General features: G+C 38.7%; 1 long non-coding RNA gene and 1 pseudogene across 2 annotated transcripts; one reads left to right on the forward strand and one right to left on the reverse strand.

The window, feature by feature from the left end:
- The first annotated feature begins 7,749 nt into the window (after positions 1 to 7,749).
- On the forward strand, positions 7,750 to 13,821 carry LOC134204015 (uncharacterized). 2 transcript variants are annotated; one of them, XR_009977752.1, is made up of 5 exons: positions 7,750 to 8,127; positions 8,189 to 8,460; positions 8,521 to 8,786; positions 12,947 to 13,092; positions 13,807 to 13,821. It is a non-coding gene; the product is annotated as an uncharacterized LOC134204015 (long non-coding RNA). The 2 variants fall into 2 exon arrangements; XR_009977751.1 differs by lacking the exon at positions 13,807 to 13,821 and having other exon boundaries at positions 7,911 to 8,127; positions 12,947 to 13,141.
- A 4,788-nt stretch (positions 13,822 to 18,609) lies between these two features.
- On the reverse strand, positions 18,610 to 21,245 carry LOC134204014 (zinc finger protein 431-like; annotated as a pseudogene).
- Positions 21,246 to 25,548: the final 4,303 nt, after the last annotated feature.

Raw genomic sequence — 25,548 nt, forward strand, 5'->3', positions numbered from 1 at the left:
GAGCGAACATGGTTTTTCCGCGATGTCGTTGTTGTCTTGAAGTCTTGAACCAAGTCTTGAACACTACTCCTGCACTCAGAATAATTCTAATACATATTAAAATTAGAGGCCTATACACTGAAAACAATGTTGCAGTAATTTTGACTATGTGGTTGCGCTTAAAATTACTATTTGAATATGTTTTTAATATAAACGAATATGTGTTTAAAACAACTACACCATTGAAAATTTTACCATGCATACAGTTAAAATAACTACAAACCATGGTGACGAAAATTCACAAAACCAAACAACTCCTCGCGTCAATATGTAAGCCGCCATACTGCGTTGTGATACTTTAGCAGCAGTGGGATTAAAATTGTGTTTATATTTATATTTCTTGAGCAATAAATCTGAGATCACTGGTAAGCATTTCAGTTTAATACCTACGTAAATGCTAGAAAAAACAGCCTTTTCTTCATGTTTATTATGCAGATAATCGGATGACATCGGCCGGTTCATCGACGATGGATCATATTTCGGCCGTCCTGAAAATTGTCAGTATTTGGTGGATCTATTCACTTAGGCTCTATGCTCTACAGACTAGTCGGTATTCCGGTTGATAAATTGATCGTAAACACAGGATCCGGCACTGACTCCAGTAGTGGACCACAGCAGCTGCTGCCAGGTTGCATGCCGTCGATAACCTCTCCAAAACCAAATAAAAATTAAAGGAATTCTAAGACGATTTGTGATTTGGATCATTCGTGAGCCACCTAAATTGTTATTAGTGCGTGATGTCTATTTTTAATGTGAATATCATGTAAATAAAAACATTTATGTCGATTAATAAATTTTATGTTGTGGTAAGTTTTTGTTTTTCTTAAAGCATCATGAACATTATCCCAAAGTACTTGAAACTACTGAAAGTCCATCTTATTTTAAATGCGTTAAATAGTAAAACTAAATACTGAAATGTAGTTAAACAATTATGAAGCATAGTCATTTTTACTGCTGTGTTTGTTTTTTAGGCCATGGCTATAGGTTGTATACAAGATTATTATAGATTATTATAGTCACTCTAATTAAAATAACCGTGGATAGGTTCCCGGATAAAAAATATCATTAAAATATCATAAATTTCATTGTTATAACACCATTTAAAACTGAGGTATCCTGTCAAATGACAGCTCAGAGAAAGGGACAACTAGAGTCCATCGAATCATGCTATCTCATCACAGCAAAAAAAGTTGTTGAATATTACATCGAAATCGCTGCAACCAGTTGAATCCATCGGCTGTTTAATATTACACTGCGCGATGTACAAAATTACCTTCTGTGTAATAAACAGGAGCGATGTAATTTTGTTTTGATGTAATAAATTAGACGACGTAATTCAAGCAATGTAAATGTATATGATGTAAAACAGTACTCGAAAGCTTGTGAATTTAAATCTGATGGTGATTTTCTTTTATGGAGTTATTTGTCTCATTTCATTTTATTGTAAATATATATTTATAAAAACAATATTTATGATAAACCTAACTTAATTAGATTTCTTTAGATCGCGTAGTGGATCTGAAGGTTTTGCTATTTACATCAAAGGTCTTCTTTTCACACAGAGAGGGTCCATTCGTGGTTATTTTTTCATCATTCAGCCTGATGCCGAAGTGGCCTCTGCAATATATAACAGGTGTATCCATTCCACGGTCCATGGCTGTAGTACGTCACCGGCCAAGCAGTCTGCGAAGCGCCCGTAAATCGTTTTCCGCCTGATCGATCCACCTTGTAAAATCCTCCAGTTTGTAGATTTGGATTTGACGTTCGGTGACCTATAAGAGAAAAACGATTAATTGCCGTCACAATGAACTTGAAATTTATGTTTAAACATATTCTGCATCTAATCTACTAACGTTACATAACCAAATTTTAAGAATATTGGTACGCTTTGAAGGAATTTGGCCTACTGGATTCTAAAGGGAATTCTTTCTGAGGTACCGAGAAATTTTTTTCAAAGATTCCGAAAAGAATCCTTCTGAGATTACGAAGGATGCCTTCTAGGATTCCGAGCAAAATCTTTCTGGAATTTCAAAGAATAATCTTCTTGAATTTCGAAAAAAGAATTCTGAAATTCCGAACGGAGCCCTTCGGTGATTCCTTCCGCGATTCCGAACGGATCCCAAAGAGAATCCTTCTGGTATTCCAAAGGGAATCTTTTTGGTATTCCATAGAAAATTCTTCTAAGATTCAAAACCTAATCCTTCTGTCATTAGAAGAAAAACCTTTAACCGAAGGGATTCCTTCTTGAATTATAATGAAATTGATCTGAAATTCTAAACGGAACCCTTCTGCGATTCTAAAAAGAATCCTTATGGGATTCTAAATGCAATTTTCCGGCATATCAAACAAATTTTTCTTAGGATTCCAAAGAAATCGTTCCGGAATTCCAAAGAAGGGATCCGAACGGAATCCTTTTGTAGTTCCACATAGTATACTTTTAAGGTTGCGAAGAGAATCCTGAGTTAGGGGCTCTCCTTAGTCGTGCGGTAAGATGCGCGGCTACAAACCAAGACCATGCTGAGGGTGGCTGGGTTCGATTCCCGGTGCCGGTCTAGACAATTTTCGGATTGGAAATTGTCTCGACTTCCGTGAGCATAAAGTATCATCGTGTTAGCCTCATGATATACGAATGCAGAAATGGTAACCTGGCTTAGAAACCTCGCAGTTAATAAACTGTGGAAGTTTTTAATGAACACTAAGCTGCGAGGCGGCAATGTCCCAGTGGGGGACGTAATGCCAATGAAGAAGAAGAAGAGAAGAAGAGAATCCTGGGATTCCGAAGGGAGTCGTTCTTGAATTCTGCTGAAAAATATTCTTAGATTCCGAAAGAGATTCTTTAGAGATTAAAAAAAATCTATCTGGGGTCCAAAAAGAATCTCTCTGGAATTCCAAAGAAAATTTTTCAATGATTTCATAGAGAATTCTTCGGGGATACCAATCATATTCTAAAGGAAATTCTTCTGCGATTCCAAAGAACTTGCTTCTGAGGTACCAAAGGAAATCTTTCTAGGATTCCGAAGAAAATTCTTGATACCTCGAGTGGAATCATTCTAGGGTTTGAAACTAGGATTACGAAGGGAATCTTTTTTAGATTCCGATGAAAATTGTTCTGAGATTTCGAAGAGAATCCTTCTGGAATCTTCCGGTCTCGTTGGACATTCCACTGTGCCTGTTCTGTCGTAATTATATCGAAAGATTCCAACAGTTACTTGGGGGAGAATCGTTTTGGGGTTTCATTGAGAATCCTTTAGGGATTCCTTGAGAAACCCTTTGGTGATTCCATGGAGAATCCTTTAGAGATTCCAAGGGGAATCCTTTAGGGATTCCAAGAGGAATCGTTTAGGGATTCTACGGGGGTTCCTTCAGGTACTCCATGATAATCTTTAAGGAATTTCATGGGAAATTCTTTAGGCATTTCATGGGGAATCCATTAGGGTTTCCATTGGGGTATTCCGAAAGGGGATTCCAAAGGGAAATCCTTCAGGGATTCCAAAGGGGAATCCTGCAGGGATTCCAAAGGGGAATCCTGCAGGGATTCCAAAGGTGAATCCTGCAGGGATTCCGAAGGGGAATCCTGCAGGGATTCCGAAGGGGAATCCTACAGGGATTCCGAAGGGGAATCCTTTAGGGATTCCGAAGGGGAATCCTTCAGGGATTCCGAAGAGGAATCCTTCAGGGATTCCGAAGGGGAATCCTTTAGGGATTCCGAAGGGGAATCCTTCGTGTGACACCTCAAACTTCATGATTTTACAAAGCAATTATGTGAATGATATTTTTAGGGTTCCTGGCCCAATCGGATTCAATCCGGCCACATCCGTCCCAATCCGGGGACCTACGGAATGGCCATTTTCTAAATTGATTCAAAATAGGTCGTGTGACACCTCCAACTTCATGAATTTACAAAGCAAGGATGTGAATGATATTTTAGGGTTCCTGGCCTATTCGGATTCAATTCGGCTACATCGATCACAACTGGGACCAACGGAATGGCCATTTTCTAAATTGATTCAAAATTAGAGGTGTGCGCCGCCGCGCCACGCCGCCGCCGCCGACAGTTTTTGGCACGCCGCCGCCGCCGACATTTTTGCATCGGCGCGCCGCCATTTAAAATTTGTCACGCCGCTGATCTATAATTTTCCACGCCGATTCAAATTTGAAGAAATTCGCAAAATTTTCAGTGGAAATTCCAAAGATTCAGTGGAATTTCCGTATAATTTACTGATAGATTTCTAAAACATTACGTTGAAACTCCAGAGGTTTTTTTTGTGAAGATACCAACACTCTGAATGAAATGCATATTATATCTATATTCCTCGCACTTATATTTGGACCAGTGAACTTTGCATTTGCAAAGTAAGTGCGGCGCTAATGCATGCAAATCTTTTTGATCATAATAAGTTCTATGTGCAAATGTATTGCTATTTCTATCAGCTCTGCACTTAAAATTCATGACGAAATTTATTCGCAAATATTCATCTGACTTGCGTATATTTTCCATAATCCGTGATTAATCAGTAATAACCATCATGCAATAATTATTCGTTAATTGATATCAATAATAATTACATTGTTTATTATAATAATTAATAAGATACACTTGGAGCATTTTGATACAAACCCTTACAGTTCTACATGCCACTTAGGGTCGATGCCCACGTAGCGATTTTTCAACGCTGTGTGCACGTGGCGTTGAAAAAACGCAGGTGTGCATCGGTGCGGCGACGCTGCGTTACCGCTTTTTCCCAATGCACACATGTGTCCTTTTAACGCCGTGTGCACGCAGCGTTGAAAAGACGCTACGTGGGCATCGGGCCTTAGTGTGGAATTTGATGTTAGATGTAATTGAATCCTAAAGGTTAATTCTTTTTGACGTAGGACTACGTCTGTGTTTTCTATATTGGGATACACTTTACGATTGCGAAAATCGGGGACCGTCACGAAAATATGATAGACTTTAAACTTTAATATCTAAGCCGTTTCTCGATGGGTTTTCAATTTTTTTAGACCTGTCGATCAAGGATGAGTCAACGCTTCTTTGTATTTATTCGGAAATTCTGATTTTTAACTATTTATTATCGATAATTGATAAAACGTTTAGAAATAGGTAAACTAACCACAGACATCAAAAATCAATCACTTGCGGGTTTGGATCTAATCCTCAGTTTGAACAAGATTTTACGCATAGCAGACGCACCACAGCGATCGTAGCGGAGCGGACACAGCATCACGGAGGCGCTAATAACATTTTCAAAGAAAATCCATCGCATTGGTGGTGGTGCTCGATGTGTTGCTGCAGATCATTCAACCTCAACGAACTAGAATTTCATATGAAGAAAAGGTTGACCATAAAAATAGGACTGTGGCGATCCCGCACCGCCCGTGCCGATGCTGAAAATTTATTAGAAATTGTGGTGTCAGTTAGTTGGAAAGGAGCATTGGGAAAAGAAAATTGGTTCTTCTCACGACCAACATTTTATGAAAATAAAGTGTTAATTGCAAAAATGGACTGTTTCGGTGGCATCGGGTTTGGCGTGGTAGTTTGGTTGCTGTTAGTGATCCCATCCATTAAAATTCACTACATCATCTCCCTCCGACGCGCTATCAAATTCGCTATTTACGATTGAGTTTTGCACTTTGAAGAAAGTTTATTTCGAATAGTCGGATCAACTTTCTTTTGTATAAAATCAATGAAGACACCACTATGAACCACCACTGTGAACACTATCTACCTACAGCAACTACGCATTAGTGAACGTCGCTTGGACAGACAGATGCCAAGAGATAATGTTTTGTAATATGAAGAAACTTCGTCTTGAGTCAAATTTCTGTTGTCATTCCTCGCAACAATATGCATCTTAGATAAACAACATCTCATACTTGTCATAAGACGAGTTTATACAATCCCATTGAATTCCACCACTTAATTGTATCTTGACAGATACGTATTTCGACCTCAACAGTAAGGCCGTCTTCAGTGTCTTGTACTTGACTCGACTCAAGATACAATTAAGTGGTGGAATTCAATGGGATTGTATAAACTCGTCTTATGACAAGTGAAGACATTCCACTAAAAAGCTCAAAATAATTTTCTTATCAACATCTCATAACCAAATTCAGAATCTTGCGAGAAAGTTTCATTGGATTCTTAGAATTTGTCATTCTCCGAACGGTCCGTTGTCTGCGGAATCCCGATCGAAATGGCTCGCGCGCGCCGAAAAGCAGCTTTCTTATATCTAATGAAGTAATTCCATTAGCCCCGCCCCTTCATTTTTTATTTTTTTTTATTTTTTTTTTTTTTAACTAATTTTATTTGCTAATTATCCAATACATGCATTCATCTCTTAGACTAGGTGTTCCGTGTTTTCTTAACACTATCATCCTTATTTGCTATGTTACGCTTTTAGTTATTATTAATACATTTCAATTGCCTCTGGCAGTTAGAATTTTTTCCTCTGGTTGAATTGAACCATGTAGGAATTACAATGTTTTCAACTTAAACTAAACTTAACCTATTTTATACTAAGGGTACAAGGCCCGCCCCTTCATTAATCGTTATGAGTGCACATTATATTTACACCGAATCAGCTCACAAAGGGGCGGGGCTTACGGGTTTTATTTATTAAATAAAAGAAAGCTTCTGTTCGGCGCGCACGAGCCATTTTGATCGGGATTCCACAGAAGGCGGTTCGACATTCGATTAGAGATGTCGTAAAATCCCGATTAATCGATTAGTTACTAATCGATTACTCTTGATTCTTGTCGATCATTGAATCGATTAATCATTGTATAGTAATCGATTCAAAATTAATCGATTATCACAACGATGAATCGATTAATCGAAATAATCAATTAATTTTCGACATCCTTATGATGTCGTAAAATTCTGATTAATCGATTAGTAACTAATCGATTACTCACGATTCCTCTCGATTATTGAATCGATTAATCGTTTGGTAATAATCGATTCAAAATTAATCGATTATCACATCGATGAATCGATTCATCGAAGTAATCGATTAATTTGCGACATCTCTAGATGCAGCGAAGCGGACACAGCAGCACGAAGTGGGTGGCAGTGTGGCAATGCTGCAAATTTACACAAGCGATTGGATGCAGTTAGTGATTGGAATGGGAATTGGGAAAAGAAAATTGGTTCTTCTCAGGACCAACATTTTATGGAAAGAAAGAGTTAATTGCGAAAATGGACTGTTTCGGTGGCATCGGGTTTGGCGTGGTAGCTTGGTTGCTGTTAGTGATTCCAACCATTCAAATTTACTGCATCATCTCCCTCCGACGCGCTATCAAATTCGCTATTTACGATTGAGTTTTGCACTTTGAAAAAAGTTTATTTCGGATAGTCGGATCAACACCCTTTTGTTTAAAATCAATGAAGATGCCACCTCTGTGGAAACTATCTACAGCAACCACCCATCGATGAACGTCGCTCGGACAGAGATAAGAGATAATGTTTTGTAATATGAAGAAAATTTCTGTTGTTATTCCTTCACAACAATACGCATTTTAGATAACCAACAGCTCAAAACCAAATTCAGAATATTTCGAGAAAATTTCATAGGATTCTTAGAATTTGTCATTCTCCGAGCGGTCCGTTGTCTGCGGAATCCCATTTTGGTCGGGATTTCGCAAAGAGCGATTCGACAAAATTTGATGCAGCGGTGCGGACACAGCAGTACCAGGAACTAATAACCGGGACGTGAGTGTCCCGAAGAACCGATTTAAAATTCATGCAACCCATATGAGCTGACGAGACCAGCACCGCCAGAGGCGCTAGTGTATTTTACTCATATTATGGTAAATTTATTTGAAAGTGTTTGCTGTGAGTTTTGACAGATGGATCCAGCCACGGCGAAATTTCAACTTCTTCTTCTATTCGAAAATGTATTGACGTTTAATTTTTTGCTGCAGGAGTGAATGAAACAAAGCAACAGTGTTTTGAAATTTGATATTCGCAAAATTTTCGGAACTTATAAAGTTTGCTTTTATTTAAACACGTTTCCCTAATTTAATAGTTAATATCCAAATACCTATCTATAGTTTATAGTTAAACTAAAAAAATCTCATCGAAGGGTAAGTGTTGGATTAAATATATAGATAATCCATGAGTAATGAATAATATCTGCTCCAACAGCACCCAAAAACCATCTGCCTCTCAGTGACGATCAATGCCGTCCAGCCGCAAGTTCGACCAGTTCATCGGATTTTACACGTAACATCGGAAGCATTCTGAAGATTAACGTCTGTATCATATCAAAATGGGAAATTTGAAATAACAATGTCCGGACTTATTGGGTCATTTAGAACGATGTGTCTGATCAGCACCTCCTGTAGTTGGTCTGGCATCGTCGTAGAAACATCGTGTTCACAGAGAGAAGCTCATATGTGCCCCCTTGTTGATTGAAAGTTGTATTTACAATTATTTTTTAGATTTGTCTGCTAATAACGATATCTTTATTTATACAGTAATTCATACGATTTCTCGTGGAAAACAACGGGCGCTTTCTGAACCCCAAGAGATATTTTCCAGCACCTTCTGGAGAGCGACTACATCGGTGAGCCGGTGAACACGACCCAAAAGAAAAAATCGACATTGTCCTCGTCGCCACCATCGCCAAATACCTTAATGCGCTGCGCTTACTGGCAGACGAAATTGAGTATGCGGAGGAATATTTGGTGTGGATGCATCCTGGAAACAATACTCGGAGGCAATCCTGCAAACAACCAGTAGGGTAAGTAAATTTCTAACAATTTCGTATTAAATTATCAGCAGGGTTGTTACGAATACGCGGATTTCGCGATTTTCGCGGATTTGGCGCGAATTTACATAACAATTTTAGGGCTTCGCGCGGATTTGGCGTGGATTCAGTTTTAGGTAAAAATTTAACAAGTATAATGCTACATCTAAGGATGTTTATTCAAAATTAGTTCTATGTCTATAATAGTCTATAATATAGACTATTATATAGATATATATAGATATATTATATCTAGATGGGCTTTTGGAAAATGTCGTTGAGGACAAAATTTACGTATAAAGCCAATTACTCACATTATTTTTCGAATATTTGCAAGCCCTTATTAAATGCCATGATTACATTCTTGAGCATAAATTAAACAAATGTTATGAGGGGAGGTGTCATTTTTAAACCATTCTAAAGCATGTCGTAAAAAACATGTCTGTTGAAGGACATGAACACCCGAGATATGTGTCAGTTTCTGATTGATTTTCGTAAAAGGAACCACATAGCATGATACATCATATCATTTTCGAAAGCTTTTTCGCCAGGAATTCTGATATAGTGTTGAACATTTCATATTGCGTTCATCTAAAACAAATAAGGGTTTATATAACAATTGAAAATACAAAAATGTTCCTGAATTTGATGTAGATGCCTCATTAAAATAAGTACTGCAATAGAAATTCGTTCAAACATTGGAATGTAATTTTCAAAACGTATTTCTAAAAAAACGCGGTAATTCTAGGAGCGTTTTTCTGCGATTTTTTCGTACGAATTCTCACCGAAAAATTACGAAAGCTCCTGAAGAATTTTCACAGGGATTCTATGAGAAATTTTATAAATATATTTACGCAGTCTAAAGAGGATTTCTGCATCATTTGAAAACTAAAAAACTATAAAGAAACTCATGGAGGAGTTTCCGCGGAAATTATTGGAGCACTGACCACAGGAATTATTGTAAAAAATCCGCTGCAATGCCACCTTGAATTTTCAAAGCAATTCTACGAATATTATTCACAGGAATTCACCAAAGAATGTCTGCAGAAATTTTTAACGCGATTTCCACAGGAATTCATGAAAGAAATTCCGAATGTATTTTCTGAATAATTTTCACAGATTCCGAGAGAAATTTCCGCAAAATTCACGTTGCGATTTTCTCAGAAATTCCTGTAGCGATGATTACAGAAATTTCTTTAAAAATCCTCAAATATTGCGTCTAGATTTCAAACGAAAGATTTTCCGGGAGTTTTTCCGCAGGAAGTCACCAATTTCACAATTTCTGCATGAATGACCAAAGCGACTTCCGCATGAATTTATGAAGGAATTTTGTTGTCTTTGAAAATGTTCAAAAGTTTTTTTACGAGTTTTCTTTGAATTTATGACAATATTCCCGAATGAATCGCCGACTAATTTCCCAGGGGAATTTTTTGCAAGAATATCCGGAGGAATTTCCACGATGTACTCAGAAAATTTCCTGGACAATTTTGGAACGACTTCTGCAGAAGAGCAGAAAAATCTAGGATAATTTCCATGAAAATTCTCAGAGTAGTCATCGTAGAAATTTACGGAATAATGTGTGCACGAAATGATAAATTTCTGCAGATATTCTTGTATATTTTAGTTAAAATTCTAGTAAAAACTACGCAGGAATTGTTGTTGGAAAATTACGCTTAAAAAATGAGTGTTAAAATGTATATTGGTGAAATTTCCTGCATGAAATCCTAGATAAACTTGTCACAAGAATTGACTTACCGCACAAATTCCGGACTAATATTTGCTGGAGTTTGCGTTAATTATTCTACAAAATTCCCAAAGAAATTTCTGCTGATTTTTTTTACTATTTGATTTCCGATACGAATTTAAAAAATTATGGAAACTCATATGTGAATATGCACGTTATGTGGAAGATATTGATTTGAAAAATGTATTGGAGGTAACCACTTTCCCTTCGATGGGACTCGAACCCATGACCCTACAGTACGCTAGACTGGTGCTTTAACCAACTAAGCTACGAAGGACCTCCGTCGGCCTTCGCAACCTAGCGGCTACTGAACGAGCTCGAGATTCCCAAATTGGACGCATAGTCAAATCACTCGCAATCCATTTCTCAAGCCAATACTTCCACATGTGTATTGTACACGTCCACATTAGAGGAGCGTGAGTATTTAGAATGTCTGGCATATTATACACATTCTTCATCAGCAACTGTACTGATCAAGTGAGGTTGTGTAAGCATTTGCCAGTCGGTCGTCAAGCTCAGACCCGACCGCATTGCGTAGGCAAGAGCACGCAACTCAGGTTCAGTTCAATCAAAGTTAATTGCCTATTTCCGGGGATTAAACCACCCGACTTGGACGTTAATTTACAATGTTATGGAAACTCATATGTGAATATGTACGTTATGTGGAAGATATTGATTTGAAAAATGTATTGGAGGTAACCACTTTCCCTTCGATGGGACTCGAACCCATGACCCTACAGTACGCTAGACTGGTGCTTTAACCAACTAAGCTACGAAGGACCTCCGTCGGACTTCGCAACCTAGAGGCAAATGCTTACACAACCTCACTTGATCAGTACAGTTGCTGATGAAGAATGTGTATAGCCGCCAGACATTCTAAATACTCACGCTCCTCTAATGTGGACGTGTACAATACACATGTGGAAGTATTGGCTTGAGAAATGGATTGCGAGTGATTTGACTATGCGTCCAATTTGGGAATCTCGAGCTCGTTCAGTAGCCTCTAGATTGCGAAGTCCGACGGAGGTCCTTCGTAGCTTAGTTGATTAAAGCACCAGTCTAGCGTACTGATGATCGTGGGTTCGAGTCCTATCGAAGGGAATGTGGATACCTCCAATACATTTTTTCAAATCAATATCTTCCACATAATGTACATATTCACATGAGTTTCATAACATTGTAAATTAACGTCCAAGTCGGGTGGTTTAATCCGGAAATAGGCAATTAACTGATTGAAATAAAATTAGATTATGTTCACTTAGAGGGAACCGCCAAATGTTGAATGGTTTATATTGTTTGCTCATTGTTGAACTCCCATAAGAAATGCATGTGCGTTCAACAAAAGGCGAAGAAATTAGCCGTTCAACATTTAGCGAATTACCCTAATTGTAGTAACCTAAATTGATATTTCACGTATACACTGGATTCTGTTTTTAAAAGATTTACATTTTGTTAATTTTGCACTCTTCCAAAATGTTTAACGCATATCAATTACCATGTGATTTTTCTTTGAATTATTTACAATTATTGTTTGAAACGAAGTCGAGTGAAATACGACACCGAGGACGACCTTACTATTGAGGTCGAAATACGTATCTGTCAAGGTATAATTAAGTGGTGGAATTAAATGGGATTGTACAAACTCGTCTTATGACAAGTGATGTTGCTAAGACTTTGGTGGCAAATTCACACACGATCAAAATTACGAGAGAAAAATAATCGTGTTAAAACAGAATCCTGTGTATTTGAAAAGTTCGTTCTGGGTCGCGCGGAATAGATTTCATATCGCGCGGAAATGGCGCGGATTTAATTTTAGTCGGCGCGGATTTGGCGCGGAAAATATTTCAGGATCTCTGTAACAACCCTGTATCAGTTTTCCCCTGTAATAAGACGAATTTGGTACTATTTCATTTAATTCCACCACGTTGTAATCTTTACAGTTACGTATTTTGATCTCAACTGTTAGTGCGTCTTCAGTGTCTTATACTTGAACCGACTATCGAGTCAATTACGTGACATTGAAAGCGGCCTTACATTTGAGATCGAAATGCGTATATGTAATGATTACAACGTGGTGGCAATAAACGGAATAGTACTAAACTCGTCTTATGACATGTGAAAAAATTCCACTAAAAAACTTAATAATTTTTGGATCAGTTTTAAATTTTTGATTCTATTTGATTAACTTTTGGAAAATCAGATTGATTCAAGAGTCGGAATTAATTTAATCCAAATTTCTTAATTGACTCCACGAATTTTTTTTTTTTTTTTTTTTTTTTTTTTTTGACTTTATTAAGGAGACTTTCAGCCCGAGGCTGGCTCGTCTCCGCAGACTCCACGAATTGAAAAGCCATCTATTTTTCTTTTATGATCTCCTTCGTGACTTAATTACACCACTTGCTTTTTACAGATACGTATTTCGACCTCAACAGTAAGGCCGTCTTCAGTGTCTCGTACTTGACTCAACTTGGAATTGAATGGAATTGTACGAACTCGTCTTATGACAAGTAAAGACATTCCACTAAAATCTCAGAATAATTTTCTTATCACTACTTCGTAAGTTTATCCGAGATTTCATTCAATAACTTTTTCGGTATTCTTTTGGGAACTCCTTCGTCAAATCCGTTTTGAATTGTTTAACAAATATCAATAATAATTCTTTTTTTTTGCAATTCCAACGGGAAATGCTTTGAGAATTCTTTCGAAAAGTGCATTAGATATTCCATTTTCAATTACTTTATAAATTCGTCCGGGATCCCCTGACGTTTGCTCCAAAAATCTATTTAGAAGTCTTTTCAAAAACTTTCCTCTTAGTCGGTAATTTCTCCAATTTTGCTTTGTAGGATTATTTATAATCATCTGTGGATTCTAGGGATTTCTTGTGCGAATCTGGAATTCTTTATTAAATTGGAGGATCCTTTTGGGGATTAATTTAAGAATAGGTAATAATTCTTACAGAATTTCCAACAAGTAATACAGCAAGAATTCCTATAGCGACTTTTCAGGGAACTCCCAGAAATTCCACTAGACATTTCTCCACGATTTCACTAAAAATTTCATCAGTAATTTCTCCAGAAAAATCAAAACAATAATTTTTCCGTGAATGGCACTAGCAACTCTTCCAGTAATTTCACCAAAAATTCCACCAATAATTACATCAGAAAGTCATCAGAGAATTATAACAGGAATTCCTTTGGGAATTCTTCCTGAAATTCACAAGGAATTAGACCAACAATTCCATTGAAAATTCAACCAGCTATTTTTTTCCAGGAATTCTACCAGGAATTTCTCCAGGATTTCCTCAAAAATGTAACTAAGAAATCCACCAAGAATTCAACTGGGAGTTTCACCGTGGATTCATCCGAGGATACCACTAGTAAATGTTATGAGAATGTTCCTCCAGGATTTATACTGTGAGTTTCACAATGAATTCCTCCGTAAACTTCACCAGCGATTCCTCCGTGAATTCCACTAGAAATTTCTTCAGGAATTCCTCCGAAGATTTCTTCAGGAAATGCTCCGAAGATTTCTTCAGGAATTCCTCCGAGATTTCTTCGGGAATTCCTACCAATATTCCTTCAAGATATCCTTCGAGAATTCTCCGAATTCCGGATATTCCTTCTGGAGATCATCCGTTTATTCCTTCAGAATTCTTTCGAAAGTTCCTTCTAAAGTTCCTTTAAGATTTATCCGAAAATTTCTCTGAAATTACTTCGGGAATTTCTGCAGAGTTTCTATCAGGAAATCCTCCGAGATTCATTTGAGAATTCATTCAGGGGTTTCCTTCGTAATCTCTTTCTGATATTTCTTCATGAATTTTAGGAAACCCCATCAGAGCTTCCGTCGTGAATTCTTCTGGAGATTTCTTCGGGAATTTTTCCCGGAATTCCTCCGAGAATTATATTGGGAGTTCTTCCGGGAGTTCCTTCTGGAGTTCATCCGGATATTCCTTCGGGAGTTCCTCTGGGAATTGCTTTGGGTGTTTCTCCGAGAATTCCTTCGAGAGTTCCTCCGGGAGTTCTTTCGGGAATTTCTTCAGGAATTCTTTTGGAAATTTCTTCAGGAGTTCCGTTGGGAATTCCTTCGGAAGGGAGTGTTTCTTTTGAGAATTCTTCCGTGGTTTCCGTCGTAAATTCCTTCGGATATTTCATCTGGATTTCCTTAGGAAACTCCATCGGAGGCTCCGTCGGGAATTCCTCCTGAGATTCCTTCGGAAATTCTTTCAGAGGTATCTTTCGAGAATTCCTCTGGGAATTCCCTTAGGAGTTCATCCAGGAATCCTTTCGGAAGTTCCTCCAGGAATCCCTTCGGGAGTTCTTCCGGGAGTTCATTCGGGAATTCCTTTGAGAATTACTCCAGGAACTCCGTCGGGAAGTCCTTTGGGAATTCCTCCGAGAATTCCTTCGGGAATTTCTCCGCGAATTCCTTCATGAATTTCTTCGGGAATTTCTCCGGGGATTCTTTCGGGAATTCCTTCTGGAATTCCTTCGGGGATTCTTTCGGGAATTCCTCTGGGGATTCCTTTGGGAATATCTCTGGGGATTCGTTTGGGAATTCCTCTGCACACTTAACTCATTTCACCGTATTCGGTAAATTTTACCGAAATCTCAACAGCAGAACTGTTCGGTAATTAATTTTACAGATTTTTTGTAATTTTTTCCATTGCTCAACTGTCAAAATCACCGAAAATCAGTTAAATTATTTACCGAACAGTTCTGCTGTTGAGATTTCGGTAAAATTTTACCGAATTCGGCGATTTATTTTAAGTGTGTGGAGATTCGTTTGGGAATTCCTCTGGGGATTCCTTTGGGAATTCTTCTGGGGATTCCTTTGGGAATTCCACTGGGGATTCCTCTGGGAATTCCTCTGGGGATTCCTTTGGGAATTCCTCTGAAGATTCCTTTGGAAATTCCTCTGAAGATTCTTTTGGAAATTCCTCTGGGGATTGCTTTGAGAATTCCTCTGGGGATTCCTTGGGAATTCCTCTGGGGATTCCTTTGGAAATTCCTCTGGGAATTCCTTTGGGAATTCTTCTGGAAATTCCTTCGGGAATTTCTCCGTGGATTTCTTCGGGAATTCCTCCGGTAATTCCTTCGGCAATTCTTCCAGAAATTCCCCCGGGAATTCTTCCGGGAATTCCTTCGAAAATTCCTCTGGGAATTTCTCTAGGAATTCTTTTGGGAATTCCTTTGGGAATTCCTTTGGGAATTCCTCTGAGAATTCCTTTGGGAATCCCTTTGGGAATTCCTCTGAGAATTCCTTTGGGAATTCCTCTGAGAATTCCTTTGGGAATTCCTCTGGGAATTCCTTTGGGAATGGGATTTGCTTTGGGAACTCCTTCGGGAATTTTTTCGGGAATTCCTACGAGAATTCCTATAGCAATTCCTTCAGGCATTCCTTATGGGAATTCTTCGGGAATTCCTCCGGAAATTCCTTCGACAATTTATTCGGGAATTCCTTATGCGATCCCTTCGGGATTTTCTTATGAGGTTCTCTCGGGAATTCCTTATGGGATTCCTTCGGGAATTCCTCATGGGAATCTTTCGGGAATGCCTCCGGGAATTCTTCCGAAAATTCTTCCAGGAATTCCTTTAAAAATTTCAGAAGTTCCTTCCTTCAGACATTCCTCCGGGAATTCCTTATGGGATTGCTTCGAGAATTCCTTATGGAAATCCTTCGGGAATTTCTGGACGAATTCCCGTATAAATTTTCAAAGGAGTTCCCTGGGAAAACTCCCGAAGAAATTCCCGGTGGAACTCCCAAAGAATTTACCGAATGAATTCCCAAAGGATTTCTCGAATGAACTCCCAAGGGAATTCCCGGAGCAATTCTCGAAATATATCTTGTAGGATCTCTGGGAAAAATTCGCGAAGAAAACTCCAGAGAAAACACGGAGGAATTCCCAAAGGAATCACCGGAGGAACTCCCAAAGCAGATCCTGAAGGAATACACAAAGGAATTTCCGTCGGAATTCTTGAAGAAATTTCCATAGGAATTCCTGATGATATTCCCGAAAGAACTCACGCAGGAACTTCCGAAGGAATTTCCGGAGAAACTCCCGAAGTAATTCCCGGAAGAACTTCCGAAGGCATTCCCGGAAGAACTTCCGAAGGCATTCCCGGAAGAACTTCCAAGGGAATTTTCGATTAAATTCTCGAAGCATATCTCGAAGGAATTTCGGGAAAAATTCCCGAAGAAATCTCAGGAGGAATTCCCGAAGGAATCACCGGATCAATTTGCTGAAGGAATCTCCAGAGGAATTCCCGACGGAACCTCCGATGGAGTTTCCTATAGATTTCATGACGAAATATCCGAAGAAATTTACGAAGTAAACCCCGAATGAATTCCCAAATAACTTTCGAAGGAAACTCCGGAAGAATTCTCGAAGAAATCTCAAAGGAACTTTAGAAGGAACTCCAGAAAAAAATCGCGAAGGAATATCCGGATGAACTCCAGAAGGAATTCCCGAAAGGAACTCCCGATGGAATTCCCGGAGAATTCTCGAAGGATTTCTTGAAGGAATATCGATAGGAATTCCTGCAGAAACCTCCGAAGGAATTCTTGAAGAAATCTTCGGAAGAAATCCCGAAGAAATCTTCGGATGAATTCCCGAAGGAACCTCCGATATAATTTCCTAAGGAATTCCTAACGAAATATCCAAAGGAATTTACGAAAGAATCCCCAGAGCAGCTACCGAAGGAATTCCCGGAAGAGCTCCCGGAAAAATTCTCGGAAGAATTCCCGAAGGAATTACCAGAGGAACTCCCGAAGAAATTCTCGGAAGAACTCTCGAAGGAATTCCCGAAGGAACTCACGGAAGTACTCTGGAAGGTATTCCCAGAGGAAGTCTCGAGGGAATTCCTGGACGAACTCCCAAGGGCATCCCATAAGGAATTTTTAAAGTATATTTTGAAGGAATTCCGGGAAAAACATCGTGAATAAAGCTCCTGAAGAATTCATGAAGAAATCTCCGGAGGAACTCCCGAAGAACTTCAAAAGGAATTCCCGGAGAAACTCTTGAAAACATTCCCGTTTGAATTCCCAAGGGAATTGCCGGGGGAAACCTCGAAGGATATCTTGAATGAATTTTCGAAGAAATCTCCAGAGGAATTCCCAAAAGAAATATTCAGAAGAATGTCTACGCCCAGAGGAAATCCAGAAGAAATTCCTGAAACAATACCCGAAGGAATTGCCGGAGAAGTTTCCTTAAGAATTCCCGGAGAAATTTGCTAAAGAATTCCCGAAGAAATTTCTGAGGAAATCCCCGGAGGAATTTTCTAAAGAATATCCGAAACATTTCTCGAAGGAATTTTATAAAGAATTCCAGAATCAATTCCCAAAGGAATACGAGAATTTATTCTCAGAGGAGCTCCTAAAGGAATGAAGTCCTTCAAAAATTGCTGCGGTATTTCTCCGAGAATTCCTACGGTGTGTGTATTCTTCCGGAAATTTCTCCGGAAGTATATTAGGTAACCCTCTGAGAGCTCCTTTGTGGAATTCCTCCTGGGAATAAGGGAATTCATAAGGAAACTGTCAAAGATAATTCCATAGGAATAAACGAAGAAACTTCCAATCCCGGTGGAATTTACGAATAAAAAAACATATTGTTAGAAATTCCAAAGTAGTTCTTAAATTGATCTGCATTAAAATATTTTGAGAAATTCTCGAAGATTCACGAGTAAAACCAAAAGTAATCAAAAAATAGAAAATCTCATTTAAATTTCCTGATTTCTATGCCATTCTTAAATTCTTGGAAAATATTCTGACGCCTATTTAAATTTTCATGTTTTTAGGAAGCGGAATCGGGACTGGAATACAAAAGCTAATAAAGGTCGCTTGCTGTGCACACTATCTCATGGAATTGATTTAGTAGGCACAACTCGGATTAGCCAACAATCGGATACCCAGCATGGGAGGCCTGTATGGGGTCCGTCACAGGTGGTGCTGCTGTTCTAGATGTCCGTATGGATTGCCGGAAACAACGGAAAATTTATAGTTGCTGGTAGATAAAAACTGTAAAGGATTCTGCAGCCTACGTTACTTATTCTTCACATTTTTTTTCTTTTAGGTTTAATGCGAGATCCACCCTTGGGCAAAAACGGACCTGCTGGAGCGAGTTTCAGGCAATACGTCCAAAACATCAACTCTCTTCCCTGACCCACGGCTGTTTTATCAGTATCTGGTGGTAAAATCTCTGGTGGCAATAATGTTACGAATCTCGTAGCAGCGTTTGCCAAATAGCTGTAAATTAACATCTTCCCAGCGGGCAGGATTCTACACAGGATACTTCGGAACCAGAACTGCAGTTACTTCCCATCTTAGCCTAACCATGAAGCTGATCCAGGAATCCACCGGTGTCGCAGAGCCCGAGTGATTTAAAAGCGTGGCTATACAGTTTTTTAATAATTTTGATTTTAAATAAAATGATGTTTGTATTTCCAACCTTCCAGCAGGAATTATTAGTTCCTGCTTCCAGCATTGAAAACAAACTTCAAAAATAAAGATTGCTGAGGTCTAATCATCTTTCTCTTTCAATCGCGTATAGGAAGAATATGATTTGTTCGGCCATAGTCTGAATAAATATAATATAAAAATATAATGAATGGTGGATTGGTAGCTCGCTTGAATGCCAAATTGGTTTATTGGTTGGTTAGTTGATTGATAGTTTGCCTAAATGGTTGATTGATTGCTTTATTGGTTGTTTGATTGGTTGGTCGGCTGGTTAGTTGATTAGTTGTTTTTTCGGTTGCTTGAATGGTTGATTAGTTGGTTGGTTGATTGATTGATTAGTTGATTTGTTAGTTGGTTGAATGGTTAATTGCTTGATTGGTTTATTAGTTGATTGGTAGCTTACTTGAATGGTTGGTTGGCTGATTGGTTAGTTGCTTGATTGGAAGATTGGTTATTGGTTGCTTGATTGATTGGAAGTGGGTTAGAAAGATTGTTTAGTCAGTTACTTGATTCGTTTGTTGTTTGGTTGATGGCTGGTTGATTAGTTGCTTGATTGGATAATTGGTATCTTGATTGACGTGTCAGGCCATTAGGCCGAATTAGCAAAAAGAAACAAGAAGTGAAAAATGAGAAGTGCTTTCTTCACCTTACCCTTTCTTCCTTCTCCCATTTTATATCTTCCTTCTTCTTTCTTCCTTCTTCCTTTTTCTTCCTTCTTCTTCTTCTTCATTTTTCTCTAATAATGAAATAAATATTTTCTTAGTGATTCATATTCCAAGGGAAATTCGATAAAATATAGAACTTTAATTCATAAAAGGGCTAGAATAAATAAGTACTTAAACAATGATCCAAAACAGATTTATCACTAACCGGACTGTTCCTGCAGCCGTCTAACCTGATCCCGTATCCGGGCTAACAGGCCCTGCAGAACCGTCGCCAACACGGCACTAAATTCCACTCCCGACTCGGAAGCCGCTCCGGTCCGTACTCTGATCGATCAAAACCCGTTCCACTTGTAGTTCGAATCGGACGTGCACAAGCATCTCTGGTGGCAGCTTCATCCGCGGAACAGTCTTCGCAGCCGACTCGTGTATCCGCTGACGATGGTCCAATTACTGCTGGGTTGACAACATCCGGCCACAGCCCTCCACGTTGCAGACGTATTTCCGGACTCCTTCGTGCTTAGATTTGACATGGGCCATCAGATTATGGTCGTAGTCGTAAATTTGGAACATCCGTCATATGGCACTGGAATACTATACCTGCTCTTTGCCGCCTTCGTGACTCTTCTGATGCACCTGGATGTAGGATTTGGGGTTCTTTTCGATTGCAAATATCGCACTGATACAAAGTCATGTGCTGCTGCAGCTTCTGGTGAGCGATGCATCCAACTCCGACGTACACGAATCACACTTGTGAATAGCTTGGCTTGACTGATAATATCGTAATGATTTCAGGTTCATAAAACCCTTATCACAGTGTTGATATCGGTGCGGATACTGCCCAGTATGGTGGAACAGATGTTGCTGCTCGCCGTATTTGTCGCAGATCCATGTTTTGCCGAGAACGTCCTTCAGGTCTTCGTGCCGTCGCATGGCATTCGGTGGCGAAGGTTTTGGTGCAAGAAAGATGTTTGCATCGAATCTGGTTGGATGGCTCCGATTGGTGTACTCCTTGGCGCAATTTATTTAGTTCCGGACAGCAAACTCTCACTCAAAAACTCGGAATTATTTGGTAACAAATGTAATGACAGATTGGGAGAAAAAACAAAAAAAAAACATCGATGCTGTCAGTTATGCGTGCACGGAAAAGAATCATGCGAAAAACTGATAGCTGACAGCATCTGCTTAGTGTCTTTTCAGTTGTATACCTAGGACTCCTACACACCGAATGAGATTTAAGCGCAACACAAGAAAATTCCGAGTGCCAGATCCCGGTATTAAGGTAGCCTCACACCTCGGGAATTTGGTTCGCGGATTTTTTCCCCATGCATTTTTGCATATGCGATGTTTTCGGAATTTGGACACGGAAAATCAAAATCCCGGCCCCATTGAAAATACACGTAGTCCAAAATCCGCTGGAAAATTTTCCCGAGGTGTGAGGCAGCCTTTAGTCCCTGGCAGTACGGCGTGGCGTGGGTAGTAGTGGCAAAACTGAAAAATTTATTCCAAATGGTAGAGGCTTAGCGAAAAATCATCGAGGACTCTGTCTGTAATTAATTCTCGAAGTTCTCCTTACTTTGCCACGTATGCTTCCATTGCGGGCGAAAACGCTAGTTTTGATTATATTTATTTCTCCTTTATTCCCGACATTTTTGAGGATGGTGTTCTCTAGGGATGTGATGTCCTCCAATGAAGCCCAGTTAATTCCACGGTTGGAGTCTCAAAGTCTATCTAACTGGGAGCAACTATTCGACTTCTTGATTCAGTTGTCCTTCAATTTCAAAAAAAGTTGACCATCAATTTCGAATAGCTACGTAATCCTACGTCACCTTTGCGTACAACCTGATTGGGCTGCACCTTTGAGTTTTTGCTCAACGAATTCGGGCATCGCCACATCCACCGGTAGGATCATGCATAAACTTCCGGTATGCATATTAGCGATTTTGTCTGATCCCAGCCGCCATACCGTCTTTGTAAAATGATGTAGATTCGCTTTTGGTCAATCGACATTGAGTGAACCGACCGTTCTATGTGGGGATTTTACCCGAATTCTGAAACCGAAGAATTGTTTATTTTCAGATGCATCTCTGTGTAAGTTAGGCTTTATTCGTTTTCTGCACTTACCTTATAACTATTTATGATATTAGATCCAGTAGGTATTGATGGAAAATCCACGTTTAAAAATAGATTTGAAGCAGTTTTCACCGAGGTTTTCACTCGGCACATTTCCTTTGTTTTGCTGTTTACAGTTGTTGGAATCCATTGATTATGTTCGTAGTGAATTCTATGTGTGAGAATCATAGTTTTATTTCATTAGTCACCACACTTAAAATAATTTCAGTTGTGTAATGAAATTCAATAGCTTGGCACATATTTCATATAAAGTGCACTTAAAATTGAAAACGAGCGCTAAAAATAAGTTCTATGCGAGTTTCGCACATAGAATTTATCAATCAATTTATTTGAGTGAATGCTTTTCATGAAAATTCCATACAATTTATTGTTAAAATTTAAAGCTTCGTGTGACAACTGCGAGAGATTTTCCGTTGATATCCAAAAAAATCTCCATGGAATTGAATTTTTGAACGGAAAAGAGTCGTTCGGCAAAAAGACATTTGGCCGAAGACTGAAAGTTGTTTGGCCGAATATGTCGTTTAACCGAAAAGACTATTTGGTAAAAGTCTACCCGCGCAAAGCTTGAGAGCAAATCGATAACTTGTTTTAAATTCGAGACGAGCCAGCCCAGGTCTGAAAGTCTCGCTAATAAAGACAAAAAAAAATGTTTTAAATCATCGATTATGTTCACTTAATTTGATATCTTGTAACGGTTAAAATAACAAAACGGATAGCAGAAAAATCTTACTGTGGAAGCAAATTAAAACTATTCCTGCTGTCGATGAAAACAAATCGAAAACTAATTTTGATATTGGTTTCCGACAACAAAATAAGTACACAGTTTGATATAAGTCATATCATTCAATTTAGTAATATACAGCAATATGAGATGAAAATATGTTCTCATTATGTTTTCCGACTTTGCTAGGGTATGTAGCCTAAAGTTATTTGGCCATGAATGTCATTTGGTCGAGCAGTTCCTTTGGCTGAAAAAATTGGTTGGCCAAATAGCTCAATAGCCAAATATACCCTTGGCCGTAATAGTCTTTTGGTCGAAAGGACATTCGGTCGAAAATGTCGTTCGGCTGAATGGGACATTTTGGATATTTTAAAAACATTGACAGGAAAATTTTTTGAATTTCACCTCGAAAATTTGATGAACTTCTCCATAAAATTGTTCAAGTTTTTACTGAATATTCATTAGGATTTTTTTTAATTTTCCACGGGTACTACTTTAAAGTTTCGAGAACGCTTTGGAAAAACCAAGAGTAGCTTTTTGGATTTACCAAGGAAAATTGTTTGTAATTTACATGAGAATCTCTTCAGAGTTTTTACGGGAAGTTGTTCCAAATTTCTACAGGAAAATATTCAATATATCCACGTAAAGTTCCTATCGAGTTTCTGCTGAGTATTCTTTGAAAAGGATGCTTTAACGTTGACTTCCTCAATCTAGATTATTCAATACGGCTAGTTTGGCATAGCCAACTTTAAAACAACGGAAAATAGCTCGGTGACTTTAAGGATTTGTTTTTGGATTTCTTCAGAATATTCTTTCCATTGACCGAAAGCGACAGACGACCGAACTGGTAATTTGGTAAAAGCCGTTTGCCCTAACAGGTCGTCTGGCTGAAACGATCGTTGGAAGAAAATGCCGTTTAGCCGAAATGGATTTTTGACAGAATGAGCCATTTAGCCAAATGTTAATGGGTAATATGGTCAAAAATTGTCACTCGTTTGGCTAAATGGCCTTTTTGCCAATTGACCATTGAACAAAATTGCCGTTTGGCCGAAAGGGTTGTTTTGCAGAAAAGATATTTGTGAGCCAAATGACCATTCCTACCAAAGGGCATTTTCGGTCAAACCAAATTACCAGTTCGACTGAATGTCCATTTCATCTGTATGTCACTTTCGGTCAAACTGAATTCTTGGTCAAACCATTTTCGACATGATAACAGTTTCGCTCAGTTCGGCTTAATGGGATTTAGTTAGATAAATTTTGGCTTAAAAGCCAGGATCGACCTTAAAAGAAGAAAGGATACGAAATTTAGTTCAACGATCGTTTGACAAAAAGACCTTTTGCCGGATGGATATTTTTGACTAAATTACCCGTTCACTTATTGACATTTGGCCGTATGACCTGTTGGCCCAAGCGATATTTTCGGACAAATGGCCCATTCTGTCAAACGATCATTTCGACCAAACGGCATTTTCGGGCTGATGACCTATTCGGCCAAACGTTAGGGCAATCGACTTTTCGGCCAAATTACCAGCTCAGCCGTATGTCGCTTTCGGTCAATGAAAATTCCTAAGATTTTTTGATGGACAATACACTAGTCGTTCAACTGTCCAAGAACTGCAAAACTGATGTAACTATTGAATTGCAGTTAAAAGCATTGCATTTTAACGACTTTCAGTTATCGAACGTCTACTGTACAAAGAATTTCCCGTAGAAATCCAATAATTCCGAACAATTTTTCATTGAAATCCAAAGATTTTTTTTATTGAAATCTACATTTTGAACAATCTTTCGCACAAAATTCTAAAGAGATTTCCGTTCAAATTCCGTGAATAATCCAGAGAATTATCCTTGGAAACTTCTTGGAGTGTCTCGTGGAACAAAATTATCCGCCTTAATTATTCAAGACTGAGAAAGCAAACGTCAAAACACCCATTCTACCAGCCGTACTCTTCTACAAATATGAAGAATTGTCTGAGTGAATTTCGAAGAATACTAAACAATAATTTCCGAAGATTTTCCTGTAGAAGTTAAGAGCAATTTCTCATGGAAACTCTGAAGTTTCTCATGTAAATTGCTACGAATTTGATGCTGAAATTCCAAACAATTTTATTTGTTAATTCTAAAGAGCTTCTCTTGGTAATTCCGAAGATTTCTCGAAACTTCAAAGTTCCCGTGGAAAATCAGAAAAACATTTCCAATTTTGGGAAAAACTTTTTGAATTTTAAGAAGAAGTTCATTAGATTTTTCATGCGAAATTTGAAAGATTTTTCCTTTGTAAATAAAAGTCTATCCCGAAAAAATGTATTTTTTTGATAATGCGTAATTAAAAAACCGCCACGCCGATTCACGCCGCCGCCGCCGACCAAAATTCTGACAAACGCCGCCGCCGACGAATATCGGACCGGCGCACACCTCTATTCAAAATAGGTCGTGCGACACCTCAAACTTCATTATTTCACAAAGCAATGATGGGAATGGTATTTTTATGGTTCCCGGCCCACTCGGATTAAATCCGGCCACATCGGTCACAATCCAGGGACCCAAGAATTCCACCGAAAATTTATATAGAAATTATACTGTAAATGAAATCAACAATGGAATTTTCGGAGCAATTCCTAGATTTATTCCCAAAGAAATCCTGAAAGAATTCCGGTGGAAAATTCATGAATTCTACTGGGAGATCCCCAGGAGTTTTTCTGGATTTTCTCCGAGAATTATTCCGGTAGTTCTATCCACAGATCCTACGGGGGTTCCTCTGAAAATTCTTCCGGGAATTTCCTCCGGGAATTCATTCAAGCTTTCTTTCTGGAATTCATTTAGGCTTCTTCAGGAATTTATATAGAAATTCCTCCAGAAGCTCCACCGAGAATTTTTCTGGGAGCTCCTCAAAGAATTCTTCGTGAGGTCCTCTGATGATTATGATGATCCAGCTACATACCCCTATAAAGGTTTCAGCTAGACCAGATTTGTCTATAAGATGAATTATCCAAGATTTTTTCCGAGAATTCTTCTGGTAGTTTCAGTTCCTTCGGGGGTTCATTTGCA

The sequence above is a fragment of the Armigeres subalbatus genome, unplaced genomic scaffold (assembly GCF_024139115.2).
Source record: "Armigeres subalbatus isolate Guangzhou_Male unplaced genomic scaffold, GZ_Asu_2 Contig333, whole genome shotgun sequence".
Lineage (NCBI taxonomy): Eukaryota > Metazoa > Arthropoda > Insecta > Diptera > Culicidae > Armigeres > Armigeres subalbatus.